The sequence below is a fragment of the Bos taurus genome, chromosome 2 (assembly GCF_002263795.3).
Source record: "Bos taurus isolate L1 Dominette 01449 registration number 42190680 breed Hereford chromosome 2, ARS-UCD2.0, whole genome shotgun sequence".
Lineage (NCBI taxonomy): Eukaryota > Metazoa > Chordata > Mammalia > Artiodactyla > Bovidae > Bos > Bos taurus.
The window spans coordinates 34,543,867-34,571,001 of NC_037329.1; the positions used below are offsets into that span (position 1 = coordinate 34,543,867).

A 27,135-nucleotide genomic window follows, 5' to 3' on the forward strand; every position below is an offset into this window, starting at 1 on the left:
TGTGTGACTGAGTATATATGTGCCATTGTATATATGTACCACAACTTCTTTGTCTATTCATCTGTTGATGGGTATGGGTTGCTTCCATTTCCTGGCTATTGTAAATAGTGCTGCAATGAATACTGGGTACATGTGTCTTTTTTAATTCTGATTTTTTCAGGGTATATGCCCAGTAGTAGGATTGCTGGGTCATATGGCAGTTTTATTTCTAATTTTTTAAGGAATCTCCGTACGGTTCGTCATGGTGGCTGTATCATTTTACAGTCCTACCAACAGTGCAAGAGGTTCCCTTTTCTCCACACCCTCTCCAGCATTTATTGTTTGTAGACTTGTTGGTGATGACCATTCTGACTGATGTGAGGTGACACCTCATTGTAGTTTTGATTTGCATTTCTCTAATAATGAGCAATGCTTAGCATCTTTCCATGTGTTTGTTGCCTTCTCTATGTCTTTCTGGACAAATGTCTGTCTAGCTCTTTTGCTCACTTTTTGATTGAGTTGTTTTATTAGTCCTGAGCTACATAAGCTGCTTTTATATTTTGGAGATTAATCCTTTGTCAGTTGTTTCATTTATTATTATTTTATCCCATTCTGAGGCTTGTCTTTTCACTTTGTTTATAGTTTCCTTTGCTGTACAAAAGCTTATCTAAGTTCAATTCAGTTCAGTCCAGTCGCTCAGTTGTGTCCAATGCTTTGTGACCCATGGATTTCAGCATGCCAGGCCTCCATATCCATCACCAACTCCCGCAGTTTACTCAAACTCAAGTCCATTAGGTCAGTAATGCCATCCAACCATCTCATCCTCTGTCTTCCCCTTCTCCTCCCACCTTCAATCTTTCCCAGCATCAGGGTCTTTTCCAACGAGTCAGTTCTTCGCATCAGCTGGCCAAAGTATCAGAGCTTCAGCTTCAGCATCAGTCCTTCCAAGGAATATTCAGGACTGATTTCCTTTAGGATGGACTGGTTGGAGATCCTTGCAGTCCAAGGGACTCTCAAGAGTCTTATCCAACACCACAGTTCAAAAGCATCAATTCTTCAGCACTCAGCTTTCCTTATGGTCCAACTCTCACATCCATACACGACTACTGGAAAACTGATGCTTTGACTAGACAGACCTTTGTTGGCAAAGTAATGTCTTTGCTTTTTAATATGCTGTGTAGGTTGGTCATGGGAAATAGATGCGGAAACAGTGGAAACAGTGTCAGACTTTATTTTTGGGGGCTCCAAAATCACTGCAGATGGTGACTGCAGCCATGAAACTAAAAGACGCTTACTCCTTGGAAGGAAAGTTATGACCAAGCTAGATAGCATATTCAAAAGCAGAGACATTACTTTGCCAACAAAGGTTTGTCTCGTCAAGGCTATGGATTTTCCTGTGGTCATGTATGCATGTGAGAGTTGGACTGTGAAGAAGGCTGAGCCGCCGAAGAATTGATGCTTTTGAACTGTTGTGTTGGAGAAGACTCTTGAGAGTCCCGTGGACTGCAAGGAGATGCCACCAGTCCATTCTGAAGGAGATCAGCCCTGGGATTTCTTTGGAAGGAATGATGCTAAAGCTGAAACTCCAGTACTTTGGCCACCTCATGTGAAGAGTTGACTCATTGGAAAAGACTCTGATGCTGGGAGGGATTGGGGGCAGGAGGAGAAGGGGACGACAGAGGATGAAATGGCTGAATGGCATCACTGACTCGATGGACGTGAGTCTGAGTGCACTCTGGGAGTTGGTGATGGACAGGGAGGCCTGGCGTGCTGCGATTCATGGGGTCGCAAAAAGTCGGACACGACTGAGCGACTGAACTGAACTGAACTGTAGGTTGGTCATAACTTTTCTTTCAAGGAGTATGCGTCTTTTAATTTTATGGCTGCAATCACCATCTGCAGTAATTTTGAACCCCCCCAAAAATAAAGTATGTCACTGTTTCCATTGTTTCCCCATCTATTTGCCATGAAGTGATGGGACCAGATGCTATGATTTTAGTTTTCTGAATGTTGAACTTTAAGCCAACTTTTTCACTCTCCTCTTTCACTTTCATCAAGAGGCTCTTTAGTTCATCTTCACTTTCTGCCATAAAGGTGGTGTGCTCTGCATATCTGAGGTTATTGATAATTCTTCCAGCAATCTTGATTCCAGCATGTGCTTTATCCAGCCCAGCATTTCTCATGATGTACTCTGCATAGAAGTTAGAAAAGCAGAATGACAATATACAGTCTTGACGTACTCCTTTTCCTATTTGGAACCAGTCTGTTGTTCCATGTCCAGTTCTAATTGTTGCTTCCTGACCTGCATACAGATTTCTCAAGAGGCAGGTCAGGGAGTCTGGTATTCCCATCTCTTTCAGAATTTTCCACAGTTTGTGGTGATTCACACAAAGGCTTTGGCATAGTCAATAAAGCAGAAATAGATGTTTTTCTGGAACTCTCTCACTTTGTCGATGATCCAATGGATGTTGTGTCAACCTGTCAACCTCTGGTTCCTCTGCCTTTTTAAAATCCAGCTTGAAAATCTGGAAGTTCATGGTTCATGTACTGTTGAAGCCTGGCTTGGGGAATTTTGAGCATTACTTTGCTAGCGTGTGAGATGAGTGTAATTGTTTGGTAGTTTGAGGATTCTTAGCCATTGCCTTTCTTGGGGATTGGAATGAAAACTGGCCTTTTCCAGTGCTGTGGCCACTGCTGAGTTTTCCAAATTTGCTGGCATATTGAGTGCAGCACTTTCACAGCATCATCTTTTAGGACTTGAAATAGCTCAACTATTGAAATTCCATCACCTCCACTGGCTTTGTTCATAGTGATGCTTCCTAAGGCCCACCTGACTTCACATTCCAGAATGTCTGACTCTAGGTCAGTGATCATACCATCATGATTATCTGCGCCGTGAAGATCTATTTTGTATAGTTCTTCTGTGTATTCTTGCCACCTTTTCTTAATATCTTCTGCTTCTGTTAGGTCCATAACTTTTCTGTCCTTTATCGAGCCCATCTCTGCATGAAATGTTCCCTTGGTATCTCTAATTTTCTTGAAGAGACCTTTAATGTTTCCCATTCTATTGCTTTCCTCTATTCTTTGTACTGATCACTGAGGAAGGCTTTCTGATCTCTCCTTGCTATTCTTTGGAACTCTGCATTCAAATGGGTATATCTTTCCTTTTCTCCTTTGCTTTTCACTTCTCTTTTCTCAGCTATTTGTAAGGCCTCCTCAGACAGCCATTTTGCGTTTTTGCATTTCTTTTTCTTAGGGATGGTCTTGATCCCTCTCTCCTGTATAATCTCACGAACCTCCATCCATAGTTCTTTAGGCACTCTGTCTATCAGATCTAATCCCTTGAATCTATTTGTCACTTCCCATGTACAATCATAAGGGATTTGATTTAGGTCATACCTGAATGGTCTAGTGGTTTTCCCTACTTTCTTCAGTTTAAGTCTGCATTTCACAATAAGGAGTTCATGATCTGAGCCACAGCAGCTCCCAGTTTTGTTTTTGCTGACTGTATAGAGCTTCTCCATCTTTGGCTGCAAAGAATATAATCAATCTGACTTTGGTATTGACCATCTGGTGATGTTCATGTGTAGAGTCTTTTCTTGTGCTGTTGGAAGATGGTGTTTGGTATGACCAGTGCATTCTCTTAGCAAACTCTATTAGCTTTTCCCCTTCTTCATTCCATATTCCAAGGCCAAATTTGCCTGTTACTCCAGGTGTTTCTTGACTTCCTACTTTGGCATTCCAGTCCCCTATAATGAAAAGGACATCTTTTTTGGGTGTTAGTTCTAAAAGGTCTTGTAGGTCTTCATAGAACCGTTCAACTTCAGCTTCTTTAGTGTTACTGGTTGGGGCATAGGCTTGGATTACTGTGATATTGAATGGTTTGCCTTTGAAATGAATAGAGATCATCCTGTCATTTTTGAGATTGCATCCAAGTACTGCATTTTAGACTCTTTTGTTGACTATGATGGTTACTCCATTTCTTCTAAGGGATTCTTGCCCACAGTAGTAGATATAATGGTCATCTGAGTTAAATTCACCCATTCCAGTCCATTTTAGTTTGCTGATTCCTAAAATGTTGATGTTCACTCTTGCCATCTCCTGTTTGACCACTTCCAATTTGTCTTGATTCATGGACCTAACATCCCAGGTTCCTATGCAATATTGTTCTTTACAGCATTGGTCTTTGCTTCTATCACCAGTCACATCCAAAACTGGGGTTGTTTTTGCTTTGGCTCTGTCTCTTCATTCTTTCTGGAGTTATTTCTCCACTGTTCTCCAGTAGCATATTGGGCACCTGGGGAGTTCATCTTTCAGTGTCTTATCTTTTTGCCTTTTCGTACTGTTCGTGGGGTTCTCAAGGCAAGAATACTGAAGTGGTTTGCCATTCCCTTCTCCATTGAACCACATTTTGTTAGAACTCTCCACCATGATCCATCCATCTTGGGTAGCCCTACATGGCATGGCTCATAATTTCATTGAGTTAGACAAAGCTGTGGTCCATGTGATCAGAACAGTTAGTTTTCTGTGATTGTGGTTTTCAGTCCATCTGCCCTCTGATGGAGAAGGATAAGAAGTCTATGGAAGCTTCCTGATGGAAGAGACTAACTTGGGAGAGACTGGGTCTTGTTCTGATGGGTGGGGCCATGCTCAGTAAATCTTCAATTTTCTATTGATTATTTTCTGTTAGTTAAGTTTAATTAGATCCCACTTGTTTATTTTTGCTTTTATTTCCATTACTCTTGATGGTAGGTCATAGAGGATCTTGCTGTGACTTATATCAAACAGTGCAGAAAACCTGACTCTTGACCAGCAGTATTTTCAGAGGAAGATACTGATCAAAAGGAGAAAATGTAAAAAACCAATAAACAGAAACCTCAACAAAATAGGGTCAGAAGACCAGAAAGCTGTCCTATCACAACAGCAGAGCCCAACAGAGAGAAGAAAAGGTTTGTTTTTTTTCCAGGCAAGAATTCATCCAATGAGAGACTTCAGAACTCGGCCAATGGAAAGCCATGGACTATTGGGTTACTATGGCTTTCCCAATTTCCTTTCCACTCTATAAAAGAGTTCTCTCCGTTTTTTCACGGGTCCTGTACATGGCTTGCCATGGTTTCAGATCCCAAACTGAAATTCTTTGCTGATCCTGAATAAACCCATTTTTTTCTAGAGAAATAACTTACAGTCTATTTAAGTCAATACAAAGTAGAAAGTAAAGAGAATTATCTACAACCTGTGGAGACAGAAATAGAAGTATGTTACTTGTGGTTACTTGTTTATTTATAGTTAACCAAGGTTATGGGAATAATGGAACTTAAGATATGATAGAATTATTTTGGAAGGAGAGACAGTGCAACAAGAAAGGCTGGGTGTGGGAATAGAAAAGGAATTAAATCCATATGCATAACAGCAAAAGTAAATGAGTCACATTTAATATTGGTAAACAAAGAAATAGTAATATAAGCATATTATTTAGAGAAATTAGGTAACACCAAAATAAACACAAATCTAGATTAAAAGTGTTGTCTTTCAGTGAGCTGGTGCTTTGATTATAATCTTTCTTTACTATTTGTATTTTTCAGGGTGTATATGGATTATTTTGATAACAATAAAATGTATCTGAAAAAATATGTTTCCCCTTGTGGAAGCTCTAAATTTACTTTCTTATTTCAATGTGTACAAATTATCTTGAGGTCCCTCTTGTATTTAGTTTTATCTTTTTTCAGTTCAGTTCAATTCACTCGCTCAGTTGTGTCCAACTCTTTGCGACCCCAAGAACTGCAGTACGCCAGGCCTCCCTGTCCATCACCAACTCCCGGAGTTCACTCAAACTCACATCCATCGAGTCGGTGATGCCATCCAGCCATTTCATCCTCTGTCGTCCCCTTCTCCTCCTGCCCCCAATCCCTCCCAGCATCAGAATCTTTTCCAATGAGTCAGCTCTTCGCATGAGGTGGCCAAAGTACTGGAGTTTCAGCTTCAGCATCACTCCTTCCAATGAACACCCCGGACTGATCTCCTTTATGATGGACTTATTGGATCTCCTTGAAGTCCAAGGGACTCTCAAGAGTCTTCTCCAACACCACAGTTCAAAAGCATCAATTCTTCAGCGCTCAGCTTTCTTCACAGTCCAACTCTCACATCCATACATGACTACTGGAAAAACCATAGCCTTGACTAGATGGACCTTTGTTGGCAAAGTAACGTCTCTGCTTTTGAATATGCTATCTAGCTTGGTCATAACTTTCCTTCCAAGGAGTAAGCGTCTTTTAATTTCATGGCTGCAGTCACCATCTGCAGTGATTTTTGAGCCCCCCAAAATAAAGTCTGACACTGTTTCCATTGTTTCCCCATCTATTTCCATGAAGTGATGGGACCAGATGCCATGATCTTAGTTTTCTGAATGTTGAGCTTTAAGCCAACTTTTTCCCTCTCCACTTTCACTTTCATCAAGAGGCTTTCTAGTTCCTCTTCACTTTCTGCCATAAGGGTGGTGTCATCTGCATATCTGAGATTATTGATATTTCTCCCAGAAATCTTGATTCCAGCTTGTGCTTCTTCCAGTCCAGCGTTTCTCATGACGTACTCTGCATATAAGTTAAATAAGCAGGGTGACAATATACAGCCTTGATGTACTCCTTTTCCTATTTGGAACCAGTCTGTTGTTCCATGTCCAGTTCTAACTGTTGCTTCCTGACCTGCATATAGGTTTCTGAAGAGGCAGGTCAGGTGGTCTGGTATTCCCATCTCTTTCAGAATTTTCCACAGTTTGTTGTGATCCACACAGTCAAAGGCTTTCTCTCTTTAAAATATTCAAAAGTTTTGCAAACATGGGGAAACCATTCTAGTATTTCTCTTACATTATACTCAGATTGATCAGAATTATATTCTCAAGTTATTTGGATTGTTTTCAACTTATAATTATTTTGAACATCAACTAATTTTAAAGTTATTATCTTTAGCAGTATCTGTCCCTGTTGGCTTTTAAAACAGGTTATTTCTCAATGCCATTTTCACTGTAATTCAAAGCTTACTGATTATATGATAAAGAAACATGTTAAATTTGCTTTCTGGTGAGTAACGTATCCATTTGTTAAGATTCTGAGATAAACAATGCTTAAATTTTCATTAACATTTCTTTTGACACCTTGAAAAATTATGTTTTGAGATTTTATGTAAGAATCTCTACAATAATGTCAGAGTTAGCATTTACTTGCAATCAAACTTTTTATGAATTTTAGTTTATAAAAACTGCCTCACTTATTTTTCTATGTAGAATAAGCATTGTAGAAATACTAAAAACATAAATTACTTGCGGATATTGAATACAGGACAGTTTTGTGGTGGTCTGTGTATGAGATAATTTGTATACCACTTCAAATCCTATCAGCCACACCTCTTCTTCCAGCCTGTGCTGCAGTGACCAATTCTTTATGGATTTCAACAGCTCACTTTCAAGTGCAATGCTTTGATTCCTTTCTTCAGGTTGCATCACATATCTTACTTCCTACTCTTACACTTCTGCCATCCTTAACCAATGGGCTACAAAGGCTGATAGATATATGCTTCCCCTTTTCATCCCCAGGGAAAACAATTGTGAGCTGAATTTCATAAGCCTTCAAATCAAGCATCACTCACCTATACTTTTAACCAATGCAGTAACACAATTTCTTACCAGCTTTATCTCTTTCCCAATATTACTGTATTAGCCTACTCAGGCTGCCATAACAAAATGCCATAGACTGAGTGGTTTAAACAATATAAATATATTTTCTCACAGACCTAGAGGCTGCAAGTCCAAAACCAGGGTGCCAGCATGGTTGAGTTCTGAAGACACTCTTCTGGCTTGCAGAAGACCATTTTCTCCCTGTGTCCTTACATGGCAGAGAAAGATAAGAGCACTTCCCCCCTCCTTACAAGCATACAACTGATCAGATTTGGGCCCCACTCTTATTACCTTATTTAATCTTGATTATTTTCTGAGACACTGTCTCCAAACACAGTCACTGGGAGTTAGGGCTTCAAAATATGAATTCTGAAGGGACATAATTCAGTGCATAGCAATCACACTTTTAATGTTCTTCACCCCTGCTCCTTAAGATCAATTAACCTTCAAGGAAGCCTCTGACTTAGGCTATGCTTTCAGGGGAACTGAGGTTACAGTATGTTTTGTTCTATATGTGTGATAACAGAAAAAAAGGATTCATAGAAAGTGCAGTCATGAGGAATTTTTCACAATGCTTAATTAATTCAATAAAAAGGTAGTGAGTATCATGCAAGACACCATGCTAAGTGAAAGTTGCTCAGTTGTGTCCGACTCTTTGCGGCCCTATGGGCTACATAGTCCAAGGAATTCTCCAGGCCAGAATACTGGAGTGGGTAGCTGGTCCCTTCTCCAGGGGATCTTCCCAATTCAGGGATTGAACCCAGGTCTCCCACATTGCAGGTGGATTCTTTACCAGCTGAGCCACAGGAAAGCGCATGCTAAGACACCATGCTAAGTGTAGTATTAAATAAGAGACATGATCCTAGTGTTGTTTTTTTTTTTAATGCAGAAGAGAAATACAACACAGTCAATTATAATTATATAAAGACATTTGCAAAATGTACTATGAAGAGGTCTAGGTTGCTAAAAAAGTAAATAAAAGGAGAGCCACACTTTGAGTCTGGATACTCAAAGAAAACTTTAAGAAAACAAGGTTTAAGTTGAGGTCTAAAAGATTAACAAAATTTAGTAAGAAATGGTGTGGACACAGTGGTGGGGGTGGGGGATCGGGGGTGGTGGACTAGAGACAGCAAAAAGCAGGTAGAAAGGCTGAGTCAGGAGCAGACATGCACAGGGAGGTTAGCATAGCTGAAACAGAAGGGTAGTCAGGAAAAGATGAGGGGTGGGACTGTGGCATAAGCAAGGCCCAGACTGTATGAATTGAGCATTGAAGGTCCTAGTAAGTACTCTGAATGCTAAAATGAGAACTGTAGGAAGCCTTTGAAGGATTTTGTGAAAGATTTGTTTATCCCATTGTTACTGTGGTTTTTGTAATGTATGTTGGTTATGCAGCCCTCATTTACAGTACTTAAAATCATTTGTTGAAAAGATCAGATCTAGGCATACATAGATTAATTGTAGCTCAAGCTCTCAAGAAATGACATTAAAGGGAAGTACTCAGGTCACTGAGAGGTCTTGAAAGAAGAGTCAGTGGACATAGCAGGGAACTGTGGTAGGAAAGGTCCTTCATCTGGCATTCACCAAGTGAAGATTAGGAGTCAGATCAGGTGAGCTACTACAGATGCCTAACCCATGCTACCCAAGACATGATTTCTGGGTCCCAGGTTGAGAGCCAAGGACAAATTCTAATATGAAAAACCTTTCCACTCTTAACGAAGATACCCAGACACTGGCCTGGGAACAAAAAAATTAACAATAGACCTCCAAGTAGCATGTCCATAGTGTGAAGTAATATGACTACATGTTTTTTTTAAAAAAAATGTGTATTTAGTTGTGTTTGACTCTTTGTCCCATTGGAATGTAGCCCACCAGGCTCCTCTGTCCATGGGATTTTTCAGGCGAGAATACTGGAGTGGGTTGCCATTTCCTTCTCCAGGGGATCTTCCCAACCCAGGGATCAAACCCGCATCTCTTATATCTCTTGCATTGCAGGCAGATTATTTACCTGCTGAGCCATCAGGGAAGCCCTAAAAAAAAAAAAAAATAGTAAAAGAAAAAAAATTCACACTGATCGTGAATCCTCCTCTAAATGGAGGCTTAGAGATTACACTTATGGTAGCTTCCAGAAATTATCCATGGTGTCTACAAATGTCTTGTCTTAAATCTCTTGCTCCAATTTTATAGTTGTGCTAGGATTAGATTAGGTGAAAAAGCAAGACTTGCAGGTATACAAATGTCTTGCTGCTGTCCTGCTCATACATATATGAACTTGCCAACATCTGTCTTTAAGGCAGTTCACTAGTAAGGGGTAGTGTACTTCTATGATTGGAAATTCCTCCAAATGAATCTTTGTTATTTTGCCTCAAAAAAAAAAAAAAAAAAAAAAAAGGCCTAATACTGTAGGAACTTTATGGGAAAAATCTGGGAAAATACTTTTATATTCAGAAAACTTTAGATAAATATATTGATGACAAAAAAAAACTAAAGTGCAAAATAAAGAAAATATGCCAAATGTCTTACAGGAGAATACAGTAAGAAAGAACTAGCATTATAGTAACTGTATGCATTAAACATACATCTAACATAAATATACATGCATATATATATATATATATATATATATAACACAGAATTTTATTTGAAAGAAAGTTGGGAACAAAAACATTAGCTAGCCATTTGATCCCATTTATATCACTAAATCAGAGGACAGGGAAGCTTGGCGTGTTGTAGTTCATGGGGTCGCAAAGCATTGGACATGACTTAGCGATTGAACAACAACAGCAAGATACTAACAAACAGCTCATCCATGGATATTTCAGGTTATTTATGTGCATATTTTACAAAAATCACTAAATTAGTCAACTCTTCTGTTAACTTACCCCACTAAAGCAACAAAAGCCAAGCAAACTATTAGTTCTGACTCATTTGAATAATAGGCAAATATATTTAGGACCTAACTGTTAGTAAAATAAATTCTTTAAAGCTATAACTCATGCCCTTTACTTTACACTGGGGAAAATTAATCATTATTTCAAATGAAAATTTAGTCCTTGTTCAAAAATGAAAGTATTTACTGGTCGTTGTTCAAAGATTAATGTATTAATTAGTACATTTTAAAAGAAGAAGAAATCAGGATAAAGCCTTCATCTTACTGGAAGACTCATGTAAGTTGGCTCCTGGGAACCAGGATCATGATACCTAGCTATGAGACTGACCCATCCATCTTCAGTAGCAACCTGGTCAATTCAGGGGCTGAAAATCTCTAAATGCTGGCCTCTGAGGCTGATTATCTGCACCTGGATACAACAGATGGGTATTTTGTTCACGGTACTTTTGGCCACCCTATGGTAGCGTCTCCAAAAGCGGCGAGGACAGGATCCTTTCTTTGACATGCACAGGATGGTTTCTAGGCTGGAAGAGTAGGTAAAGCCAATGGCTATAATAGGAGTCAATCCATATATACAAGAACCCAGGGGCTTTCATTAAAGACATTTGGGGCAATGAGATAAAGGTTGGACTTGCCATCAAACAAGGAACTACAGTTGAGTATTCGGTACCATGGGCTAATCAGATAGACATGGTCTTGGATAAGACAGTTGAATCTGGATTTTGAGGGTAGAAGTTTACTGAAGATATGATACCAAAGTCTGTTGGTTGAGAACACAGTTCCTGTCTTTTGGCAGACAGGTTAATGGTAAAACAGATCATGATACTCTCCATAACTATACAAAAACGGTGGCTAACATGATTGTGTCTGTCAGTGATATTATAAGGAATGAAGACCCCATATTCATGATAAACCTATTAAGATATACTTTCTCAAGAAGCTGCTCAGAAAAATTCTCTTCACAGGTGAGATTTCAAGGAGTACAATTAAATTTCTGTTTCTGTTCATGAAATTTCCCTTTTATTGGAAAATGAGAATGTTGACTACCAAGCCATATTGCATGAAGCTGTACTGCTTTCCTAGGCAATTATTCACTCCAATGATTAAAACCTACTGTGCAAAATGTTCTAAGAGATTAGAAACTGGGCTGCACACCTACATTTTCAATGATGGAATTTAAAGATTGTTGTTGTTCAGTCACTAAGTCATGTCCTCCTCTTTGCAACTCCATGGACTGTAGCATACCATGCTCCTCTGTCCTCCACTATCTCCTGGAGTTTGCTCAAATTCATGTCCATTGAATCAGTGAAGCAATCCAACCATTTCTAACCAAATTTAAAGATTAGAGTACTAAATATGATCCAGTAATTCCACTCCTGGGCATGTATCTGGAGAAAATATAGCCCGGACATGGAAGCATTCCATAAACAGAGGAACGGATCAAGATGTGATACATACATTCAATGGAATATTACTCAATCCTTAAAAAGGATGAAATGATGCCATCTGCAGCAACATGGATAGACCTAGAGATTGTTATACTGAGTAAAGTAAATCACACAGAGAAAGACAAATATCATGATATCACTTATATGTGGAATCTTAAAAAAATGTTAATGAACTTATTTACAAAACAGAAATAGAGTCACAGATGTAGAAAAGAAACTTATGGTTACCAAAGGGGAAGAGAAGAGGGATAAATTAGGAGATTAGGATTGACATACCCACTGCTATACATAAAACAGATAACTTAGTAAGGACTATGGTGTAGCCCTGGGAACTCTACTCAATACTCTGTAATGATCTACATTGGAAAAGAATCTAGAAAAGAACGGATATATGCATTTGTATAATTGATTCACTTTGCTATACAGCAGAAATTAACACAACATTGTAAATCAACCATACACCAATAAAAATTAATTAAAAAAATAAAGATTAGGACACTTAAATACCCTGTTTTTCCTGGGAGGCTTCATTTTTATAAAGAGTAAAAATATAGCTGTCTTAAGATTATAAACAGAAACGTATCTTAATGCCTAAAGAAGGCATGTTAGCTATTATGAAGAAAATTATTTTTCTGCATTTATGGAAAGAATTTTCTGTTTTTTCCCATCTGTTAGCCAAAAGCAATGAAGTCCTTATGTTTCTCCTGTTTCATCACTTGTGATTTGATAAAATGAGCAAAATAAAACTAATGAAAACTATAAGCTTGAATCTGGCAGGGATGGCATGCCATATTCCTTTTGCATCTAAAACATCTACTCTTTTCCCTTCTTACTGTGTAGTCAAATACAAAAAAACTATTTTAAAAACGTGTGAAGCCCAGGGGTTTTCAGGTGATCTGCTCTAAAATATAAGCACAACTTTATCTGGGTGTTTTCTTTGCTAGCTTTGCTGAAGGAGCAGATTATTCAGTGACTTTTGTTGCCTTCTTAATGCTACCTACCATAAAATATTAAATAATCCTGTTGCCTTAGTTCTGAGTACAAAGAAAAGTAATATTGAACTAAATCTTGACTCTGTCCTTTAGGTCTATTTGACCTCTGAAAATCACACAACATCTTTGAGCTTTTATTAACTATTATATATCAAGTGTATTTTAACAATTGTGCAGGATCATGTTGAGCCTTAAAAGAAGTACCATAACACAAGTAAAACTTTCAGTACTATTCCTAAGAATTTAGCAGATGCTTAATACAAAGTAGCTATCATTTTATAAGTTTATGTCATGAGTTATAAAGTACTTTGGTATAATTGAATTAAATTTGTAAATCATTCTTATGACTGCTAGGACAGGTAATTTTGTCCCCATTTAAAAATAAGAAACTAAATCTCACCAGCAGTCTAGTACCATGGAAAGGCTCTAGTAGGGCATAGGATTTTTGGTCTGTAATCTTTTAAAAATGGAACCCATAGGCAACACATCCCAGCAAAATAAAGACCATGTGACAAGCCCACAGCTAATGTCATACTTAATGGCAAAAAAACTGAAAGCATTTCTTCCAAGATCAGGAATAAGACAAGAATGCCCACTCTTGCCACCTACATTCAAGGTAGTATCAGAAGTCTTAGCCACAGCAACCAGACAGAAAATGAAATAAAAGGAATCCAAACTGGAAAGGTAGTAATTAAACTGTCACTGTTTGCAGATGACATGATATTATACATAGAAAACTCTACAGACACCACACACACACACATACACACACACACAAACTAGAACTAATCAATGAATTAATCAAATTGCAGGATATAAAATTAATGTACAGAAATCTCTTACATTTCTGTATACTAACAATGAGAACCATCAGAAAGAGAAATTTAAAAAAATAATCCCATTTACAATTACATCAGAAAAAAGAAAATACCTGGGAATAAATCTAACTAAGGAGGTAAAAGACCTGCATTCAGAAAAAAACTATTAAGACACTGAATAAAGAAACCAAACTCAATACAAAAAAAGATGAAAATACATACCATGTTCAGGGACTGGATGAATTAATATTGTTAAAATGATTAAACTACCTAAGGTAATCTACAGATTTAATGCAATCTCTATCAAAATACCAATGCCATTTTTCACAGAACTAGAAAAAATAATTCTAAAATTTGTATGAAAACAAAAAGACCCTGAACAGCTAAGACAGTTTTAAGAAAGAACAAAATTGGAGGTTCACACCTTCTGATTTCAAACTATACTACAATGGTACAGTAATCAAAATGGTATCAAAAACAGAAACATAGTTCAATAGAATAAAGTGGAGAGCCCAAAAATGAACTCATATGGGCATTAATCTATGATGAAAAAGGCAAGAATATACAATAGAACAGGTAGCCTCTTCAGTATTGGTGTTGAGAAGACTAAACAGCTACATACAAAAGAATCAAACTGGACTATTTTCTAACACTATGTAAAAAAATAAACTCAAAGTGGATTAAAGACATGTAAAACTTTAAAGAATAAACATTCTAGAAGAAAACATAGGTGGCAGCCTCTTAGATAATGGTCTTATCAAATAAACAAATGGGACCATATCAAACTAAAAAAAAACCAAAAAACAACAATTGTGCACAGCAAAGGAACTATCAACCAAATGAAAAGCCCACTTACTGAATGGAAATAGGCATTTACAAATGATATATCCAATAAGGGGTTAATATCCAAAATATACAAACTCATACAACTCAACATCAAATAAACAACCCAACTAAAAAATGGGCAAAGAGTATGAAGAGACATTTTTCCAAAGAAGATATAGTGATGACCAATAGGCACATGAAAAGATGCTCAATATCACCAATCATCAGAGGAAAGCAAATAAAAACCACAGTGAGATATTACCTCACATCTGTCAGAATGACTCTTCTCAAAATCACAACAAATAACAAGCATCAGCGAGAATGAAGAGAAAGGGAATCCTCATGCTCTGTTGACAAGGATGTGAACTGGTACAGTCACTATGAAAACAATATAGAGATTTCTCAAAAAACTAAAAATAGAACTGACCTAAACTTGAAATCAATGGAATAAGGTAATTAATGGGTTAAAAGAAAACCCTTGGCAATCCAGAACTCTATAACTAGTCATATATTCATCACAGATAAAGGTGAAATAGTGAAGGTGATCAAAAGGTACAAATTTCTAGTTAGAAGATGAATTCTGGGAATGTAATATACAGCATGCAGATATTGTTAACAATGCTGTATTGCATATTTGAAAGTTGCTAAGGGGACAGATATTAAAATTTCTCACAAAAAATATTCACTATGTGTGGTGATGGATGTTATTATTAAATTTACTGTGATGATCATTTCACAATATATATCATTAAATCATTATGGTATATACCCCCCAAAATGGAGCCCATGTAAGGTGAGGTGGGCAAAGGAAGCTTTTTTACTTAACATTGTCTTATTTCTAGTTTAACTTTATTCTGCAAAGGAACCAAATGGCTAGGAATATTCTAGAACTATGAAATTGTCCCTAATGATACATATTTTATTATTCCAGAGTAGATTAGGAGATAACAGGGTACATATTTAATCCATAAACTATAGTATTTATAACTATGTTCTAAATTATAATTATAAAACAAATATGTATCAACCATCTTATTCTTACACTCTTAATGTAACAAATATTGCCCTCAAAAATGTTAAGAACAGGTATCTACTATATTTTTCTGCCTAAATTCTCATTTTTTTAATAAAGGTAAAAATAAATCTTTTCAAGGTCAGTTCTGGGGCCTCCAACCTTGTGAAGAAGAGATATTTTTTATATTCTTGATGCTTTTAAATCTCTGGGGATGGTGTTGAGAATAAAGTAATACCAAAGGCAGTGAGGGGAAGGACAAAATTCTACCTACCTTCACTTTCCAATGGGGAATCCCAGCTAACTAAGTTTGTGCGAGTGAGGAAACAGCAAGCACCTTGGAAAGCCACTCGACCTGCCAGCTAAAAAATGTCAAGGTCCTCCTGACAGATGGTGTCCAATCCTGACAGATGGTGTCCAATCCTTTGGTCAGGGATCTCGAACTCAGAGCCATGTGAACATGTGCCTGGTTTTGAAACTGGTGTATGCTCCCTAAAGACATCTTATTAGAACCAGTTCAGTTCAGTTCAGTTCAGCCACTCAGTCGTGTCTAACTCTTTGTGACCCCATCAGCAGCACACCAGGCCTCCCTGTCCATCACGAACTCCTGGAGTCCACCCAAACCCATGTCCACTGAGTTGGTGATGCCATCCAACTATCTCATCTTCTGTCGTCCCCTTCTCCTCCTGCCCTCAATCTTTCCCAGCATCAAGGTCTTTTCCAATGAGTCAACTCTTCGCGTGAGGTGGCCGAAGTATTGGAGTTTCAGCTTCAACATCAGTCCTTCCAATGAACACCCAGGACTGATCTCCTTTAGGATGGACTGGTTGGATCTCCTTGCAGTCCAAAGGACTCTCAAGAGTCTTCTCCAACACCACAGTTCAAAAGCATCAATTCTTCGGCTCACAGAAAGTATTTAAACTGCTACAGAGATAAAAATAATTATTTTAAATACCTGCATAGGTATATGTATATATAGGCTTCCCTGGAAGCTCAGACTGTAAAGAATCCGTCTGCACGGAGGAAACCCAGGTTGGATCCCTGGGTCAGGAAGATCCCTTGGAGAAGGGTATGGCAACCAACTCCTGTATTCTTGCCTGGAGAATTCCATGGACAGAGGAGCCTAGTGGGCTGTAGCCATAGAGTCGAGAAGAGTTGGACATGACTGAGTGACTGAACAGCAGCAGCTCCTTTAAGTTATTCCCCCCAAAACACCATGCAGCCCAGCCTTCATATCATGACAACTACACCACTATCACCTCCCTTGTCCAACTTCCAGATTCCTATTTCCTCACAGCCTCATGTAAATCTGGCCACCAGGCTGGTATCACTTCATTCACTTTGCTTGCTGTGTGCACCACTCTCTTTGGGCCATGGTCTCTTGTTTTTCAATGTGCTGGTACTGTGTTAGTGAGGACAATGGCTTAAAGTGTTACTCTATTCCTGGGAGTGCATTTACATTACTAGAGTGACTTTCTGAAAGTGTTGCAGGGGGAAAGTGAACTCTGACTCCTTGTTGAAAACTGATTCTTTGACTTGCTTTTATCATTATAATCATACTCCAAGGCTATGCCTGGAGGACCCTGTCTCTCTGCTTGACTGTAAACTAAAGTGCCTTTGTTCAGTTCATGGAGAGATAGTTTGTCTTGCACACCTGTGAATAGAAGAGATTAACACACCTTTTCTGGGCTTTCCCTGTGGCTCAACTGGTAAAGAATCCACCTGTAATGCAGGAAATCTGGGTTCAATCCTGGGTTGGGAAGATTCCCTGGAGAAGGGAAAGGCTACCCACTCCAGTGCTCTGGCCTGGAGAATTCCATGGGGTTGCAAAGAGTCGGACACAACTGAGTGACTTTTACTTTCACTTTGCTGAAGGCTCACCATTCCTTTGGAGATATTTTGTAAGACTGAAGACCCTTCCACTTTACTTCCCCACTGCATCTCCCTCTCTATTCTGCTATTTGACTTTAGTTCCTCATCGCTTCTTTTCCTCTAATCTATAAAAGAACCTGGCATCCAGGTCCCAATAAGATGGTTATTTTGAGGTGCTAGCCTGCCATTTTCTCGGTCTACTGGCTCCCGAATTAAAGTCTCTTCCTTGCCTCAACACTTCCTCTCTCGGATTCAGTGGCCTATTGTACAGCGAGCAGAGTGAATGTGGACTTGGTAACAAAAGTATTAAGAAATTTGGGATACAAATGTCAAGCTCATAGGGGAGATATTTTTGGGAGGGAGTCAGCTCTATAAGTTAATGTTAGTCACCTATGCCTCCTTGCAGGACTTTTTCTGCTTAATAACATTCCTCTTCCAGAAATCAAATCCAAGGAGAAAAGGTATATTTTTTAACCTAAAAGATTTATACATCACAGATACCAAGTAAATCATCATTGATCTTTCCTGAGTCCACACCTCTAATATTTGAAATCTCTGCAGATACTTCTCAGAGGCTTCACATTTATATAGGAAATTTGATAAAGATCTCTGTACCAACCCTTGAGGGCTTAAAGAGAGCTTTGGCTTAGATTTTATGTTTTTAAAATGTCAAAAGCAGATATTCTAAATAAATAAGATAAAATGAGAGAAAAAAAAATCCCACTTTCTTTTTTTTCACCTATATTGATGAACTTAGTCCAAATAATTTTTTATCCAAACCTACAAAAAAGAAAACAAAAAAGAACTAGAGAAAGCAATGTGAGGAGACAGAATATGAGTTTAGAATGATACCTTCTGTTAAGTACATATTATTAGGTACTAAAATAAAATTTAGTGCCTCTGTGCTTAAGATGGAAATATTAATGAAAAAAAAAATTCTTTAGGTACATAAGAGAGCGTGGTGTCTATGACACTAGACTTTGGATTCTTCAGCCAGAGTTCCTATATCATTCAAATCCAAGCACTTAACTGCATGACCTTAGACAAATTACTTAATCTCTCTATGTTTTAGTTTTCTTAAAGTTGGAATAGTGATATCAATCTACTTCATAGAGTTATTATGAGGGTAAAATGAGTTAATACAGGTAAAAGCATCTAGAACAGGGTCTGGCATAAGGAAATACTAATTAGGTGTTAGATATCATCATTGTGGTGGTGGTTATTACAATTGCTCTACCACCAGCTCATAGATTAGAAAGTTCAATCATCCAAAGGCAAAAGAACGGGCAGTATTGGCACTTTTCCTACATTTTTTAAAAAACGCCAGCAAAAAATACCATCATTGTGTTGGACTGTTTAGCTTAAAACATATTCTTCACCAAACACAACCCCTACTATCCTTTACTACCCAAAGAAAAGTATGTGCTCTAAACCACCATAACTATATATATATATATATAAATGGCTATGGAATGATTAGATAAACATTATAATTAAATGCCTTCATCCAGAAATCCCTGCTTTCATTACAAGGCTAATGAAGGTGATCAGTCTTCCTTACACAAGAAGGGCCTACGGGTGCCTTCTAGAAAACACAATTTTCTAGAAGAAAATTAAGAACTCCCTTCAACATTATTACCAGTTTTAGTCCCTGAGTTGCAGATGCTCTGCTTTGCCTTTGTAAATTATTAGTACCATCCTGTGTGCACTGAACAGTAATGTTTGTGGTTCTTTCTTTTTTTTTAAAGTCTCTTTATTTATTAAATCGCCTTAAGAGTGCTGTATAAGTTAGGTATTAATACAAAAATCAGAGAATTATGATGTATCTGTAGAAGTCAAACCTGTTTGTAGGCCTATTCATTTTTCTTTTTCAAAAAGTATTATAAATTTCAAAAAAACTAAAGCCACATTATAGAATATTTATAAAATAAAAAATGAAAAAGAAATCTCTCAGAACCCACCAGTAACTAATTTTTTGGTATATTTCTTAAGTAATCCTTCTTATTTATATTTTCAACATATTTATGAGCATATGTTTCTAATCTCTTTGATATAGAACTATAATGTAAGTACTTTGTATTAATATTTGCTCATTACTCTTCATAACCACAATTTTTAATGGTTGTGATATAGTTCACTCATTCTTCTATTACTAAACCTTTAATCTGTTTTCCATTAAGATAACTATGTAAATAATAGTCTCTTTTGAGTACATCTATTTCCATGTTTCAGATTTTATTCTTAGAAGAGAGTCTGTAAGTACTTAACACTTCTCTGTCTCTAATAAATTATTTAAACTTATAGCTATATCATATTATGCAGGAAACAGCTTTTCAAAATATGTAAAATAACTCTGCAAAACACCATCACTACTAGCTAAAACTAAAAACATACTTTTTCCATGAAATTCTTCTTAAACTTTTTCTCATCTGAATTTTATCTCCATTCATATAGCTAGTTTCTCCTTGGCCCCCAAACACAAATAACTTTGGAAGTATTTCTCACTCTCATGGCATTTTGTACCTTTATGTGATAGCACTTATGTCAAGTATAATTAGTAATTATTTGTGTGATATTTAATGTTTATGTCTTTCGGTAGATAATATGCTACACTGCTGCAGAGACTCACCTATGTTGCTACTTTTACACCCAAGTGTCTGGCAAATAGCATGTGTCTTGTTTGTTGATTCAATGATTTAACAGTTTAAAATTATTTTGTACAGTGTTATGCTAAGTAGGGGGAATATATAGGAATATATCACAGTTATTGCCTTTAAAAATTATAATAAAAATGAACTTTTACTATTTTTATTTTAATACATCATAGAAAAAAGTTCATGGGCTATAAAACCAAATTGACCTACAAAACAAAAGGCAACCTACTGACTGGGAAAGATATTTGCAAATTATATGACTCACAAAGGGTTAATATCCAAACTATATAAACAGCTCATACAACTCAATATCCTTGACTCATTTCTGATCTTAATGGGAAAACTTCTAGTTTCTTACCATTAAATATGACATTAGCTGTGTTTTCCATAGATATTCTTTAACATTTTGAGGAAGTTCACCTCTATTCCCAGTTTACTGAGAATTTTATCACGAATGGGTGTTGGATTCTGTCAAATGCTTTTACTGTATTTATTGGTATGATCATGTGATTTTTTTCATCCATAGTCTGTTGATGGGATGCCTTACATTACTTGATTTTAGATGTTGAACCAGGATTGCACATCTGAGATAAATTCCACTTGGTTGTCATGTATAATTTTTAAATACATCATTGGATTTGATTTGCTAAAATTTTGTTAAGAATTTTTTGTATCTATGCTCATGAGAGAAATTGGCCTATAATTTCTTTTTTAAAAAATAATGTATTTGTCTGGTTTTGGTATTAGTCTAAGACTAGCCTTATAGAACAAGTCAGGGAGTATTTTCTTTGCCTCTAGAGAATTAGTATAATTTCATCCTTAAATGTTTGGTATAACTCAACAATGAACTCATCTGGATCTGTCCTCTCTTTTTTGTAAGCTTATTAATTATTGATCCAGTTTTTTTAGTAGATATAGGCCTATTCAGATTTTATCTATTATCTATTTATTCTTGTGTGAATTTTAGCATATTGTGTCTTTCAAGGATCGGTCCATTTCATCTATGGTAGCAAATTTGTTCATGGTACTATTTTATTATCCACGGGACCTTTAGTGATGTTCCCTCTTTCATTTCTGATATTAGCAATTTGTATCCTTTCTTTTTTTCTCTTAATTAGTGTGGCTAGAGGCTATCAATTTTATTGATCTTCTCAAAAACAAATTTTAGATCATTAATTTTCTCTATTGATTCCCTGTTTTTGAGATCATTATTTTCTTTAATTTTTTTATCATTTCTTTTCTTTTGCTTACTCTATCATTAATTTTCCTTCTTTTTCTAGTTTCCTAATGTTGAAGCTCAGATCATTGATTTTAGATATTCTTTTCTAAAAAACATGAATTTATTGCTATAAATTTCCATGTGAAAGTGAAACCAAAAGTGAAGTCGTTCAGTCGTGTCCAACTCTTTGCAACCCCATGGACTGTAGCCTAACAGGTTCCTCTGTTCATGGGCCAAAATTTCCTTGTAAGCACTGCTTTTATGACATCCCACAACTTTTTATAGCTGTGTTTTCATTTTTGTTTAATTCAAAGTGATTACCTTTAATGTTACCAGTATAGTTCAGTACACTGATTAACAAGCTAGTACTTTCACCAGTGAACATCCATTTCTGTCATTCAGCAAAGTCTTAGTATTGATTGAGATGTGGATACCAGGTGGGTTTATAGTAACCTTTCCTGGAGTTTAGACTTTCAGTTTTAATATTAGCTAACCACTTCTGGAGTTTAAACTCCTGATCAAAATATTACCTGTACATGGTTGTAACTTAATCTGACACATACATACACATGCTACCTCAGGGTCTGGGCTGAGTTTTAACGTAAATTAAATACATCATTATATATATCCAGGATATGGATATATACCTAAAAGTCCATCAACAAAGGAATGGATAAAGATGTGGTACATATATACAATGGAATATTACTCAGGCATAGAAAGGAGGGAAATAATGCCATTTGCAGCAACATGGATGGACCCAGTTATTGTCATACTGAGTGAAGTCAGTCACACAGAGAAAGACAAATATCATTTGATATCACTTATACATGGAATCTCTTAAAAAAGGCTATAAATGAACTTATTTACAAAACAGGAATAGAGTTACAGATGTAGAAAACAAACTTATGGTTCCCAGAGGGTAAGTGGGGGGGAGGGGGATAAATTGGAACATTAGGATTGACACACACATACACACAGTACTATATATAAATATATCATCAATAAGAACCTACTGTATAGCACAGGGAACTCTACTCAATATTCTGTAATGGCCTCTATGGGAAAAGAATTTAAAAACGTGGATATGTGTATATGTATAACAGATTCACTTTGCTGTACACTTGAAACTAACACAACCCTGTAACTTAACTATATACCAGTAAAAAATTTTTTTAAAAACACCGTAACATTCCACTTTAAATATTTCAGATTATATCCTTAAATGTAGGTCAATTCAGGAAGAGAAATGGGGTCAGAACTTCAAAGCCTGTGAACTCTCTCATAATGGTCATCACATCTCCACAAAGTGAAATACTCTGTATTTGATATGTAGTCACATGGCTTTTGGCCATTCAATGCATCTTAAAGAAGAAACCATCAATTACTGCTTAGTGCTCTCACTCTAATATGGGATGCTCATTTAAATTTCTGCCCTTTCATAGCTACTTGATAAGAAAGTATAAAAATAATTCTATTGAAGCTCTGTATATCTGTAGTTACAGAGAAGAAAAATAATAGCTAAAGGTGAATCTGATAAGTAACATTGTTGAAAAACATTTGAGAAAGTCTTACTGATTTCTACCAACCTCCCTGGCTTTCTGGAGGCAAAAAGTTAAAAGGACAGTCTCATACACAAAAGACTCATAATCCATTGGGAACAGTGAGGATAACACAAGTAAATATTAAATGTATACTTATCATCAAGATAAGAATTTTGTTCAAAAGCAAGACAGGAAACCAAGGACAGCAAGTGTTTAGATTAAGAATCAAGAATTAGATGGGCTATCAGAAGTTTAGCTGTTGAATATAAATTAAAAGATGACCAACCTAGACAGCATATTAAAAAGCAGAGACATTACTTTGTCAACAAAGGTCCGTCTAGTCAAGGCTATGGTTTTTCCAGGAGTCATGTATGGATGTGAGAGTTGGACTATACTACTCAGAAAGCTGAGCACAGAAGAACTGATGCTTTTGAACTGTGGTGTTGGAGAAGACTCTTGAGAGTCCCTTGGACTGCAAGGAAATCCAACCAGTCCATCGTAAAGGAGACCCTGATGCTGGGAAAGATTGAAGGCAGGAGGAGAAGGGGACCACAGAGGATGAGATGGCTGGATGGCATCACCGACTCAATGGACATGAGTTTGGGTAAACTCCGGGAATTGGTGCTGGACAGGGAGGCCTGGCGTGCTGCGGTTCGTGGGGTCACAAACAATCAGACATGACTGAGTGACTGAACTGAACTGACTGATTCATTTACTGAGTACCTGCTATCATATTTATTTGATTCTGAAATGTCATATAATTCAGTTTCTTAATATCAGCTTTTTTAAGGGGGAAAAAAACTCTAAATTCTATGCTAAATGTGTTAATTGGTTATAAGATACATTTTCAAAAAATTTAAAAATGTAAACAAACATGTTCATTCTATATGTGCTAAGTGCTATATGTGCTAAACACGGTGGGTACAAAGATGTGCTAACTAGTCGTGGACCTAAATTAGGGAGGTTAATCTATTGGAGTTACACATGCATCACACAAACACATAAAATATTAGTCTGCTAATATATTGGATACTAGAATAATAGATCCTCTTCTTTGTGTTGACCCAACCAACTGCAAAGATGAATACGTCTCTAGTCTTTCTTTAGCTAGCTATCGTGAGAGCTTTAGCTTACTACTATATTGAAGAAATATTTCATCTTACATAAGCAGAATGATTTATTCTATTTTGTCATTTGTTAAAATCACAACAACCTAGAGAAAGTTATTTCCACAAAATGATTACTTATTGATAACAAAATATTCACCTTGATCATCTGGGGTAATTGGTATATTCTTGAAACTAAATTATCTTGACACTTGTTCTTAGCAAAAGAGGAAAGCTTATTGCTTCAAAGATAGGGTTATATATTACCACATTATAAGGTTAGGATGACAGAGGAGCTAAGAAACTCTTTTTAAAAAATTAAAGACATTTTGTTATTTGGTTGGTATAACTATGAATTTAAAGATATCTGAATATAGGAGGCCCAAGTATAAACAATATCTGAAATGTAGGTTGCTAAATATAAAACCTCTTTTTCAATATCTCACACTTAAAATATGTGGCAGCACAAGCATATCAAGCTTACAAAGAGTGCAATCTCAGATATTCTGCATCCTAGCTATGACACTTTCTAATAATTTTTCTCATAAAAACTGTGAAAGCATGAGGCCAGTAATATCAGTACAAAACCTTAGGTGAGCATGAGTATAACGATGCCTACACACTTCAATCACTCAGTCGTGCCCAACTCTTTGTGACCCCATGGAGTGCAGCACGCCAGGCCTCCCTGTCCATCACCGACTCCCGGAGCTTGCTCAAACTCATGTCTATTGAGTCAGTGATGCCATCCAACCACCTCATAACTGTGGTCCTCTTCTCCTCCTGCCTTCAATCTTTCCCAGCATCAGAGTCTTTTCAAATGAGTCAGTTTTTCGCCTCAGGCGGCCACAGGATTGGAGTTTCAGCTTCAGCATCAGTCCTTCCAATGAATAATCAGGACTGATTTCCTTTAGGATGGAGTGGTTGGATCTCCTTGCAGTCCAAGGGACTCTCAAGAGTCTTGTCCAATACCACAGTTCAAAAGCATCAATTCTTCGATGCTCAGCTTTCTGTATGGTCCAACTCTCACATCCATACATGACTACTAGAAAAATCATAGCTTTGACTACATGGACCTTTGATGGCAAAGTAATGTCTCTGCTTTTTAATATGCTGTTTAGGTTGGTCATAACTCTTCTTCCAAGGAGCAAGTGCCTTTTAATTTCATAGCCGCAGTCACCATCTGCAGTGATTTTGGAGCCCCCCAAAATAATGTCTGCCACTGTTTCCACTGTTTCCCCTTCTATTTGCCATGAAGTGATGGGACCAGATGCCATGATCTTAGTTTTCTCAATGTTGAGTTTTAAGCTTACTTTTTCACTCTCCTCTTTCACTTTCATCAAGGCTCTTTAGTTCTTCTTCACTTTCTGCCATAAGGGTGGTGTCATCTGCATATCTGAGGTTATTGATACTTCTCCTGGCAATCTTGATTCTAGCTTGTGCTTCATCTAGCCTAGCATTTCTCATGATGTTCTCTGCAAATAAGTTAAATAAGCAGGGTAACAATATACAGCCTTAACATACTCCTTTTCCTATTTGGAACCAGTCTGTTGTTTCATGTCCAGTTCTAACTGTTGCTTCCTGACCTGCAAACAGGTTTCTCAAGAGGCAGATCAGGTGGTCTGGTATTTCCATCTCTTTCAGAATTTCCCACAGTTTGTGGTGATTCACACAGTCAAAGGCTTTAGCATAGTCAGTAACGCAGAAATAGATGTTTTTCTGGAACTCTCTTATTTTTTCAATGATCCAACAGATGTTGGCAATTTGATCTCTGGTTCCTCTGCCTTTTCTAAAACCAGCTTTAACATCTGGAAGTTCACAGTTCACATATTGTTGAAGACTGGCTTGGACAATTTCAAGCATTACTTTGCTAGCGTGTAAGATGAGTGCAATTGTGCAGTAGTTTGAGCGTTCTTTGGCATTGCTTTTCTGGGGACTGGAACGAAAACTGACCTTTTCCAGTGTTGTGGCCACTGCTGAGTTTTCCAAATTTGCTGCCATATTGAGTGCAGCACTTTCACAGCATCATCTTTTAAGATTTGAAATAGCTCAACTGGAATTCCATCACCTCCACTAGCTTTGTTCATAGTGATGCTTCCTAAGGCCCACTTGATTTCACATTCCAGGATGTCTGGCTCTAGGTGAGTTTTCACACCATGGTGTTCATCTGGGTTGTGAAGATCTTTTTTGTATAGTTCTTCTGTGTATTCTTGCCACCTCTTCTTAATATCTTCTGCTTCTGTTAGGTCCATACCATTTCTGTCCTTTATTATGTCCATCTTCACATGAAATGTTCCCTTGGCATCTCTAATTTTCTTGAAGAGATCTCTAGTCTTTCCCATTCTATTGTTTTTCTCTATTTCTTTGTACTGATCACTGAGGAAGGCTTTCTTATCTCTCCTTGCTATTCTTGCTACACAAGAGAAGACTCTACATATGGACATTACCAAATGATCAACACCGAAATCAGATTGATTATATTCTTTGCAGCCAAAGGTGGAGAAGCTCTATACAGTCAGCAAAAACAAGACCAGGAGTTGACAGTACATCATGAACTCCTTATTGTCAAATTCAGACTTAAATTGAAGAAAGTAGGGAAAACCACTAGACCATTCAGGTATGACCTAAATCAAATCCCTTATGATTATATAGTAGAAGTGAGAAATAGCTTTAAGGGACTAGATCTGATAGATAGAGTGCCTGATGAACTATGGACGGAGGTTTGTGACCATCCCCAAGGGATCAAGACCATCCCCAAGAAAAAGAAATGCAGAAAAGCAAAATGGCTGTCTGAGGAGGCCTTACAAATAGCTGTGAAAAGAAGAGAAGTGAAAAGCAAAGGAGAAAAGGAAAGATAATGATGCTTACAGATTGATTAGTGTGAAAAGTTCCCAGCAACAAGAACAAGACAGTCACCAAAGTGTCATGTGGGAGTTCGTGAAATAGTAAATGTTTTGTGCAGAAGTGTGAGGTTATATAATACATTAGAGTAGCCACTATAGTCAGCAATAACTTTCATTTAATGCACATGACTGAAAGTGCAATGATAAATACAAGCATTATATGCATAGAAAAAAAGATTTGTTTTACTACTCCAAAGAGTAAGGAATGGCAGT

The 27,135-nt window shown here is 37.1% G+C and overlaps 1 protein-coding gene and 1 pseudogene across 8 annotated transcripts in view; one reads left to right on the forward strand and one right to left on the reverse strand.

Annotated features, from left to right (window-relative positions):
• Positions 1-27,135, reverse strand: part of SLC4A10 (solute carrier family 4 member 10) — a 343,111-nt gene that overhangs the window by 70,472 nt on the left and 245,504 nt on the right.
• LOC112443594 (ribulose-phosphate 3-epimerase-like) lies at positions 10,837-11,601 on the forward strand (annotated as a pseudogene).